The 11387-nt window shown below is 44.4% G+C and overlaps 2 long non-coding RNA genes across 2 annotated transcripts; both read left to right on the forward strand.

The window, feature by feature from the left end:
* Positions 1 to 387: 387 nt before the first annotated feature.
* LOC135373860 (uncharacterized) lies at positions 388 to 2548 on the forward strand. The gene is made up of 3 exons (XR_010416622.1): positions 388 to 411; positions 746 to 875; positions 2498 to 2548. It is a non-coding gene; the product is annotated as an uncharacterized LOC135373860 (long non-coding RNA).
* Positions 2549 to 2574: 26 nt separating this feature from the next.
* On the forward strand, positions 2575 to 10995 carry LOC135373859 (uncharacterized). Its single transcript, XR_010416621.1, has 3 exons — positions 2575 to 2605; positions 5265 to 5297; positions 10702 to 10995. It is a non-coding gene; the product is annotated as an uncharacterized LOC135373859 (long non-coding RNA).
* The last annotated feature ends 392 nt before the right edge of the window (positions 10996 to 11387 follow it).

An 11387-nucleotide genomic window follows, 5' to 3' on the forward strand; every position in this document is an offset into this window, starting at 1 on the left:
TCTCGGCAGTTCGGAGAGAGTAAGAATTAGATTTGAACTAGAGAGTATAACAGAACTAAGTGAACGCGCGTCAACGCACAGGTGGACGCATCATCACAGTATCATGTGCGCAGGAAGAAATCGAAAATATTTGAAAAGGAAGAAAAATGCACAAAAGTATTTCGCTGCGCTGAGCATTTCCGGATTGCCGTTGTTTCCAAGTCGTTTTCTTCAGCAAGGTGATCTAAATGTATGTGAAAGTATTGTACGCTTGCAGCAGTTGGAGATTGCCGCATGTGCGCCACGAAGTCTCTGAGGCAGTCGATAAACTCACATGACCATATGACTCTCGTTTTGCAGCATAGCGAAGGAGGATGTATGTGATGACGAACATCTTGAACAGTGCTACCAACATCTCATCCCTGCATATAAGTAAGGGTCATGTTTCATAATGGCTTCTCTCGGCGGATGAGTCGGTAGATTCCAAGATAGCGGATTCAAAGCAAGCCGATGAAGGTGGTAACTTTTTTGGGCGGATACAAATCGCTGAGGTCTTTCGCGACTGACATTAAATGTGCTGTGTCATATGCGGAGATTTTTTATTCTGATGGATGTCACAAACGTCCAGTATTTCCGTCCATTAGACGTGCTCAGACATGTGGATGGGATATACATGTTTATAGTACATCCCTGAAATATCCCGTGGATTAAAATGGATATCTATTAGACGCGCACAATATCTAGGACTACACCTGTTTATTTACAGGGAGGACTTGAATAGAAGCCTATGCCACACAACGACAGACACGAAAAACGCGCCTACATTTTCAGGAGTAGTGGGATTCCGCATAGATGAATTCTGTAAGACGAGCGCTACTATGTATGGAAGGAGAGCGGTAAGCATCACTACGTGAAAAAAATATCATATACTTGGTATTTTCGTATTGTTTAGATTATGAAAATGTAGACGAGGTCGTAGTGCGGCCAAGTAATACAGCGATTTTTTTTTCGATTCTTAGAATGGCTTTAAACTTTTTTCCATGACAATACGTTGTTTTTCATTTTCCGGTAACCGCATTTCCAAGGAAATTGGTTCGCGCGTGACCAAAGAAGTGACGCAAGTGGCCAGAAGAATTGACGGCATTAACGTTTTTAATGGCGGTCGATAGTATTAATGATTGATTAGTATTGTGCGAGCTCCAAGCGTCTCAGCAGCAGACTATTAGTGATGAGGTACTCTGGTACTACGGACGGACCGCTTCTTGATAGAACCAAAGAATAGATCCTACACTCAGGTTTAAGGCAAACCTAGTGGAGTGGTTGCCAGGGTGTTCACATTCACGTATGATTAGTGATACTTTACTGACACGATGAATACGCCACTCACAAAGCAAGTAGTCTACCTCAGGCGGATCCTTGACCTCGCTGAGAAACAAAACTCCTGGCGTGTATACATTTTTTCCTCAACTCAAGTATGTCAGTGCTATTTCGGTCTCAGCACTAAACGGTTCATTATTTACTACACCTGAAGGCACTTTAGGAAAAGCACGATTCATTTATATGGGAGTACTACCGGTTTCAGCTACAACACCGTTTCAGCTATATCAGCTGAAAGATGTGTCCTCTGTGTGCGTTTGATAGAAGCCCAGAAAGTGGAAAATACGAGGTCTCTGCTTAGACACCACGTTAGGAAACACGCGTGAAGCAAGATTAAGCGTGGCGTCATAGCATTGACAACATCATTTTGAGGTCATGTCGTTTTAGCGCTTCTCGACATATTCCGATTCGCTTCAAGCCAGAAGACGAACGTATTTTGCCAACGTCCACTATACGATGCTTCTTCCCAGACATAGTAGCAGATTTCCCCGCAGTTTAAGACCTCATGTAGAAAACGGGTGTCATGTATCGGGTGAATATAACTACCGAGGTCGAAAGACGCCCGGAACAGTGCACAAAAAGAGTAAACGGACTGTTTACAAACGATCACTGGTGCGGCCACATTTATGGTCACGTGTGGGTTGACATTTGCTGTGACGTGCGACCAGGACCTGTCCTAAATGCATTGCCTTCTCCCAGCACGTTTTCGTCTATGGAGCAACGTTGGACGCTGCACCTGTGGCGTCGAGGCAGACGAATTTCCTTGCGTGTTAGGCGGACTTCGGCAAGAACCGTCCTCATATCCATGCCGAAAGTAGAATACTCTTTTAAACTCCACACAACTGTGCCACATAAGGTGTTGAGTAAGAAAGACTCATAGCCGTAGGGATGATCACATGTATTTCATTTCAGGCTTGATCCGACGCACGCGTCTGGCGTGAGGCGCTGCGTGAGCTCCTGGCGCTAGTAAACTAAAAATAAAACGTTATAGTTCAGTCTAAATAAGGGCTCCATAAAAATTCATCAAATGCTTTTGATTCTGAAACTTTACTGAAAATGCTCATGGGTGTCATTTTCATGTTGGATGTGTGACAATGATATGGTGAGTGATGAATACACATCTCGTCTGTCACCGTTCTAGGGCAAAGTCTCTGCAGTGAGCCAATCATGTACCACGCAGTGTGGGATTTCGGCGTATGACATTATACATCATACCCGCTTCCTTGGTCCATGCAAGGCTCCGCAGACTGTAAGTGCACAGGGCTGAGTGAACACTACCTAGATGGATAAAGCCTGCTCAACCGTGGTCGTGGCGTGATAGTCAGAATAGTGTTTTCCGAAGCGGTAGCCAATCCAGATTGTGAAACACTAAAGAGATATACGTCTTCACTGTTTTTTCCAAATTGGATTATGAATTTTCTGTGCACGGTTCACACGGCCGTCACAGTGGATCCAGTACAACGCAGAGGACTACGTTTAGTTAACGGAGATTTCAGAACTTCGCCAACACATAGAAACATAGAACAAACATAGAAACAAATCAGTGGTCCTTAGAGCAACGCGGGTTTTACCTGGCTGCTTCATATGTATTAAGAATCAGGGTGCACCCCCAGAACCATGCCTATCAATGTGTGAAAGGTACACAATTCAGGTACTCAATTTCTTGAACAGGCCTTCAGCTGTGCCTTCTTTTAGCATTCTAATGTAACAAGCAGTTGATCACTGTAGCTTTCCAGAGTACAACTCTATCATCCTTGAGTGAAGTAAAAAAAAAAAATATCCGTGGCAGCGCCCTCCAAAATGGAACATGTACCTCTTCAGATACAGCAAACGTGAAACTGTGAAACACAATACTGCAACAGGAATTTGATGTGCTAAAGAATAGCTTTGGCGGCCATGTAGAGCTGTACACGGATGGTTCAAAGACCGAGGTATGGTCACTGGCACTGTTGTAAGGTCACGTCGTTTGAAGGTAACCATGTCTGTCTTCACAGCAAAGTGTATGCCATAATTTTAGCCCTTAATTATATCTTACAAAATCAAATCATCAGGCATATACACAGATTCTTTAAGTTGCTTACAGACTACCTGTGTCATTCATAGACACAGCCAATAGACACAGCCAATGTTGTCCATGGTGCAAAGAGGCTAGCACGCACTGTATCTAAAGGGGTTATCGGTTACTTTTCTGCTGGGTACCCAGCCATCTTGGTATACCCGGAAATGGCCGATCGAGCAGCTCCTGCTGCCCTAAGAAACGACATAACGCCCTTCGACATTCCATCAAAAGTCTATGTTTAAAAAGCAGCAGACACTGGCAGAGCTTTTGGAACCAACTGACAAGGAGCACATTACACATTATAAAACCCAGGATACACTCCTCCATCTGCATCCAATCAACGGTATGAAGAGCTATCCTGTCGGCTCCGCCTGCGACACATCTATTTAACACACGGATATCTCTTACGGGAAGAAGACCCTCCCGAATGCAGTCACTGTGGGGAATAACTCAATCCCTCACATCCTCATTGTAAGCCTAGCATACCAGCATCTTTGTGAACATCATTTTCTTTCGTTCTATAGAAACTTCTTACCACTGTTCCCTGCGCTAACCCAAACACATCAAATCAAAGCTCTCAGCTGTCGTAACCACGGCATGAAGCACTAACGTCTGCGAGCAGTCCAGGCGTACTAAATGGGAATACTTTAAAATAAAGCTCAAAACTGTCCCATATTTTTCTTGTGACTAATTTTGTGGAATGTGTTCTACTTTATATCTACACATTCGTCTCTACAGGTTCCAAGTTAGTTGCAATCATTTCGGAGTTTCTGGATTCGTAAAAGGGCGAGCCGCAATCAGACGGGCTATATATGACCACGTAGAGAAGGGAGAGGAGGTAATAAGCAGACTTTCTGTAGCTAAGAGGCGTTGGCAGAGGCTGCAATAATGTGAAAATGTTGGAAGAGCGCAATACAGCGTAACCGGCGCGGATTCTTTCCCCGTGCCATTGTTATATGGCGTCTAGTTCCGCTGCACCGTTCTTGTCATTAGCGATGCGACGAACACCATGCGCGGAACACGGCGATAGTATATGATCAGTGTTTTCCTGCTGGGTCATAACAATCGTGCCGTTTGAACGAATCTGCTGCTGTCTTTTGGCTGTTGCCCTGTCAACTTTTCAGAGCGCTTTTAGAAAACAGAACACAATACTTTTATGTGCTGCTTTACATACCAGAGAATAACGTTAGAACGGGTTGCACACTTGCAATAGAGGGCGATATTAGCGACACTTCCCTGTTAACGGCTCAAGCCTGGCAATATGGGGCCCCTATTGCCAAGTTTAATGCAATATGGGGAAAATCCTGGCAAAACCTTGAGGGGGTGCTGAGAACTGTTCTGGGCCATGCCGAACAGAACGCTTTTTCAATACAGTCCGGTGCACACAATACATCGACGCTGTGCCAGGATATTTTGAATGAATAACTACATACCCCAATTTAAGCAGGGTACATTTGCTCCTACGTGAACCCATATGCCAAGTTTTACATTAGGCGGGGTACTAGTGTGTAACTATGTTGAAGCTCACTGTGCGAGATATGACGGCCATGGCCACGGCAGACACCTCCGTCAGTGAGACGTCTACGGATGACGTATCGTCATGCAGCGTAGGGTGACGTAGCGTAGCGTCCTAAAGGGAACAAATGCGATGGTCGATTTCCTATCTGTTCTCACATCAGGGGTTGGTGCCGAACTTTGTATGATTATGTATCCATCAAACTATGGGGCACAGAAAATGTTATTCTGTAAAATAAAAACATTTCCCTTTGTACCTTTCTGTGTGCTATGAACTGATGCAAATGTACGAGAGCGTCACAAAACTGATTAACATTTCGTTATTGCCTTTCAGTCCGGACAAGCATGCTTCGACGACGACCATGAGGTACGTGCACTTTTATCTTATAATTCGACAACCAACTTTATTAGCTACGCTATGACCGGATAGATTGACAGAAAGCACCAGAATCTTTCGTGAAAACTGGCTGCACCATTCGGCATTCCGTCAAACACTCTTCAATGCTTTATGGTGTCACTATAGGACATTGATGCCACAATATTAATCGAAGTGCCAAAAACAACCCAAAGGACGCACGCTTAGACACAGACAGACACGACGCAGACACTTAGCTTCTTGATGTCTATAGAGAGAAGTGCCTGTTTCATCTCCGATGACGCAGCTTGCAGCTCACGCACCCGTTTCAAGTGTCTTAAAAACGTCATCCCTTCCAGAGCTCGGTCTGTCCTTCAATCTTCATTCGACTAGCATACATTCAAAACATATCTAAATATAGAGTTGATGGATATGTAACACAACCCTCAGGATAGCACTCGTGCGCTACCACGCTCCTGGCTGTGTTAAAAGCGGCTGTGCTACGCAAAAATGCCAAATACTCGTATAATACTATAATACCACGTATTATAATACCACGTAGTTGATACTGAGACTGAGTTATTGAGTTTACTGAGACCAAGCTGATGGGATGATCTCACAATCACAACTTAGCAAGCAGATCACCATCACCCATTCACCCATCACCTCCATCACCCCATTCAAGATACTGTAGGCACCTGTGAAAATAAACAGTAAATACATGAAACAAGTACATTGATGAACAATTTGTGCGCGTGCGTGTGACCACTGGCAGTTTCTAAAACAAGTGAATTACGTATGCACTATTTACACAAGAAATTTCAGCTACAAAATTCTGCTATCCCAGGGAACGGGTTCACTGCGAAATTCGAAGTAGGATTAATGAATGCATAATTAATGCGGCGGAATGCGCGTGTTCTCTTGTTTTTTCGCTTATCGCGGACACACCGTGCACCCACTACCACTACGCAACGCTATCCACCTCTACCCACACCTATCCACCCCTAAGAATCACTCTCAGTAACTGCAAAGCCACAACAAGGGCGGCCGCATTCTCCCCCCCCCCCCCTCCCCTGGCCTTGCTGCCGTAGAGAGGTATTCCATCTTCCATTGTGCTTGCAAGGCATGCCGGTATTGAATAAGGAAGGGAGCGGAAAGGTTTTCCTCCGGCCCTTCACACATCACATCACGGTTTTAGAACTCGGGAATTGTAATGCTAAAGCATAAAAGATATTCTACTTTGTATGGTGTTGAAAGATAGAATAAATTAATTAATTAGCATAGTAAGTGCGAATTTAGGAGTAGTTCCTTCGTAAGTCCCTCTTGATTCCCCCTTAGTATTCCAATTTGTCTATTCTAACCTTCTGTTATTTTATCATTTCATTTATGAGTTTAACTTTTGCTAATCCCTTTTTAGTACTCGAAATCAGTCCCAAACGTTCGACCACTTCAGCAATAGCAAAGTCGTACGACTGCCACGGTTCTCGGTTCTACATTTGTGGCTGTAAGCGGGTCTGTCCCCAGTCCACGTAGCTCATGTGTCGTGTTACTCCCCGTTGGGGAGCCGAGTGCCGCGAGGATATTTATCCCATTAAGTTGTCAGTTGCAACGCATTCGCAAAATCAACAAGCACAATTACCTGAAGCTCTCCTGTTACGTACTAAACCGGGACAAACAGAACGAAGTGGGGAAGAAAACTGTAACAAAAAAAAGAAAAGAAAAGAATCTAGCTCTGACTGCTTAGGATTGCTACGGTTGCGAGCCTTGCAGGAGACAACGTTATTCCACGCTCCACTTTTCGCGGTACCCTCGCATTAAAGCTTCACTGCTGGTTTGAGTCATCTGTTGTCTTCGTATTCTTTGTTGTTCAGATTCAACGAAATCTACCTCTTTCATTATTATCCCTGGAACATGTCTACCTGGTCACGAACGTCATGAATATCCGGATATCCTTGTGATCCCACACTGTTAAGAAAAGAGTGTTCTTTAACTCTTTTCCTTGTAGCATATATCACTCGCTTTTGGGCAGTACAATTACTCTCAATAAGGGAGTCTCCTCACAACCTGTAGGGAGTGGGGATACGCTCTAACGCCTTACTGGAGAGTAATATTACTCTCCGGTAGGAATTAAGGGAGTAACTCCTTTGTTGAGAGTGATTGTACTCTCCAAAAGGGAGTTATACATGTGGCAAGAAAAATGAGTTAAAGTACACCATTTTTTTAAGGGTGCAGTAAACAACACATGTCTCAGGTACGCCTACAGATTATCGCGCTCTGCATGCTTGCATTCCGATGTATAAGCCGCAGTTCATATATCCTGGGGAAGTTCCTGGACTATCCAAGATATAAGCACTGATTGAACGTCGCTCGAATGTCACCGGGATGTCGTCTTAGATATACACATGCGTTGGACGTTTATACAATTTCTTTTTTACTGTCAGTCTTATTTTTACTGAGTAGTATTTCGATGGAGCTGGGAGAAAGCAGAAATACCTTGTCTGAGCTTCCGATATAGCGTGAATAAATAGTATTCGCGTGTTGCTCGCATTGCAAAGCATTTACGTAGCATCCATAAAGAAACAGATGAATGGCCTTACAGCTCTAGATAGCAGGTAATCACAGTAGAGCTCACAGCCTGAATTGAAAACACAGTATTTGACAGGAACTGACGCTGTCAGAATTGTTGGCATACGTTGACTGGATGCAGGTGTAGCGACATTGCAAAGGCACATCCATCGTCGTCACCGCTACAAACGTCTTACGCCCTTGTATAATTAGCGTGATTTTGCTGAAATGATGTTTGAAACGTTTCTTTTTGTTTTGCGGTTACGACCGATTGGCATCGCGAAGCAATGCAAGTGAAATGATGACTCTTTACAGCAGGTATACAAGCAGAGATCCGGTGCATCTTACAGTGACATTGCTAGATATGTTGTTTCGAGCAACGTTAATAGTCTACGGGGAGTTATTGAATGTAACAACACATTGAGTAGTGCATTTCACACGCTTCAACGTCCGATCTTGCCGTGCTACTTCGGCATTTGGTATAGGTACCAATACGCATTTTCTGCATTTTCAGCCAATAGGGGGTGCACACGGGTAATATGGGGAATGTTGCAGACATTTTCACCATATTGGTTGAATCTTTGCAATGTTATCCCATATTGTCGACATTTTCCCCATTACTGGCTCGCACTTGGCAATATGGAGCCCTTGTGTCAAGTTTCAGCCAATATGGGGAAAATCCTGACAACGCTTCGCCTTTGTGGGTTAATATTCTGTGCTACCTGAGGACCTTCGTGGGATCTTGGTTGCTTGCTGAGAACACGCGCAATACATGTAACAACATTTTTTCAGTACAGCCTGGTTGCTCAATATATTTAAGAGAAATACTAAGAAGCTAAGGCTGAATATAACAATAATGAGAGGCTCAGCGAAACGGAAGTTCGAAAATGATCAGCAGAACCATCCACTACCGCCAGAACGCGGTCGAACAAGTTTGAATCTCGATGGGTGGATGCCACATCCCAGACAGCCCCGCCACCGCCACATCAACGCAACTGCCTCGACTAGCCTTGGCTAGGAGCTTCGACTGAAGCGCACTGTGACAAAATCTGTAGCCAACGGAAGCTCCGGAGCAAGCGTTGCCAGTTGTTTTCAGAGTCTGCGCCTGCTTTCACCAGCTAAAAATACGCTACGCTCCCCCGGCTGCTTCAGTATGGCTTCCTGCGGCCGCCCACAGAGCCGTTCAGCTCCTTTGCTCCCTTTCGATCTTCCTCCCTGCCCTTTCCTTCTTACGTCTATTCGTATGATTTAGTTGGCCTTCATGAAAGCGACATTTTCCGTTATGTGGAGTGTTACTGAAAGTAACACTTAGTACAGTAAGAGTTACTGAAAATAATATTGTATGAGCATCATAAGCGTTGTCGTCACTACCTCTGAACTTTGATCGCTTTCATCGTTGCATCCATAAAGGCGATCGGCGAGGCCACGAGCGTTCATCAGCCGGCATCGACGCATCAACATCTACGAGCTCTTTAATTCGGTCCTTTACCAACCTGAACTCGTAGTGCTAACAACGTCTTTAACTTCAATAAAAGTCGGCTTTGGTAGCACGCCTCCTGCCCCACACCTTTATTCATCAATATCTGTCCTGGCCATCAGGACCGCCACTTTGCCGTCACGCGACCAGCGGGGCGACACCGTAATCCAATTTTATCCAATCCAATCCGCTTATTGTGTTCCTTACTGTTTTCGTTTTTTGGTGATTAATTTAATAATGGTGATTTGGTGATTCGATTTCCGTTCCTGCAGAAGATATTTCGTCTGTTTTTGTGTCTCTGCTCTTTCGGTGTCGGGTTTCGTTCTCGTTGGTTTCCGATTTTCGTAAGACGAATGCAAATATATTTTTTTGTTTCTGTTTCTGGTATTAGTAACGGAGCCATTATTGTTTCTCTCTTTATTTTCGTTTCCTATGGAATTCAGGTAGATACCGTTTATCGTTTTAGCATCTGTTTCCCGTCGCACTCCCTGGTTGCGTGGCATGAAATAAAAATGCTTCATATAGCCGCGGAGATGCATATTGTATTCAAATAGTGCTGTGTTTCCACAATACACTAGGAAAAGTAATTCGCTATCCAAATAGTTTGGACAACCTCGCATGTCTTCATGTACAGGTCTACGTATGTCATATGAAAGTTTATTTTTGCCGAAAAAAAAAAAAAACAGAATTCGCGTGCCGTGACGAACGACTCAGCTGAAATGACGACAGGTCTAAAGTTGAATAAGTCTCTTACGATTCATGTTCTTGCACCACGACCTGGATCCGGACACAGGTGTTCATCTATCTGTACTTCCATGGGTTCATCTATCTGTACTTCCAAGCCGGTCTGTTTAATGAACGCAGCAACACAGCGCAGCAACCATCGAGACGAAGGAAGAACCACACAACATAGGCGCTGAGTAACAGCTGAAGTTTATGCTATGCACCGCAGCAAAAGAAAAGGGAAATGGGAGGGGAAGAAGGGAATACAAGCACAGTGGCTACACATGAGACGCGTTTAGATAAGCAATCTCTCGTAATTGAAGTTCAATGCAAAGAGCACTGACACGGCTTTCTTTTCTGCCACGGATCTTGAGAGCTTCGAATATCGCTCTGGTGCGCTCACCGTTCTATCTGGCGAAAACCCGAGTGCTCTCTAGCAGAGGCCAGTAGCCACATGCTCCTCAGTGTAGCGCAAAACTGCTTCCTGCCCCTGATTTCAGACAAGTAGCATGTTAAATAAGCCTATCATTAACGCACCTCCCCGTCTGGCTTACGCATGAATTGTCACAAGTCAACGGAATGTCATCAAAGTACAAAATCGCTCAGCTTTCTGTTCTAAACAACCGTCCGTTTCTCCTTTTCTTCCTACAGCTGTGCTTCTTCGAGCAATGTGGAAGGAAATACAGCGAGATAAAGGCGCTGGCCCGTCGTAATTGGAACCTACCAGACAGTCATTACGACGAAGATGCTGCCTGTGCAAAATATCCTTGAGGTGGCGTTCATCTGCTCAAGATTGCCTGGTCTTGTCGTGCACGTTACTTCGATTCGACTAAGCGACTGCTGCCGCTGTCTTGTTTTCAATATTCCCTGCATTGAGACACTGTTGCAGAACTGCTCAGAATTGTGAACTATGTGATTCTATAACACATTGATGCTCCTTTGCCACTTGTGTGTGTAATTGTTGAAACTGTGCTACAAGAGCTATAACGTGAACTTGCGTAAAGTAGGATGCAACTGGAAACAAGGCTGATTGAGTGCCGTCAAAGTACTTTGTAAGTGTAGGTTATCCGAATGGTTTTAAATTTGGTTTGCGGATGCCATCGCGAACGACGGCACAGAGATAAGCACGACACATTACTCATTATAAATGCAGTAATGGAATGCCAAATAGTTCCACTATACCACCATGCAATAACACTTGTACACATGGTACGGTTGAGTTAGGTTAAAGGGAGACTGCGCAGGGATTCGAAAAAAAGAAAAACAGAAACGTGAGCGAACACGAAGCACCTCCTCTATGCCGAATACAACAAACCCATTCGTTTTGCGCTGGTAGT

The sequence above is a fragment of the Ornithodoros turicata genome, unplaced genomic scaffold (genome assembly GCF_037126465.1).
Source record: "Ornithodoros turicata isolate Travis unplaced genomic scaffold, ASM3712646v1 Chromosome33, whole genome shotgun sequence".
NCBI lineage: Eukaryota > Metazoa > Arthropoda > Arachnida > Ixodida > Argasidae > Ornithodoros > Ornithodoros turicata.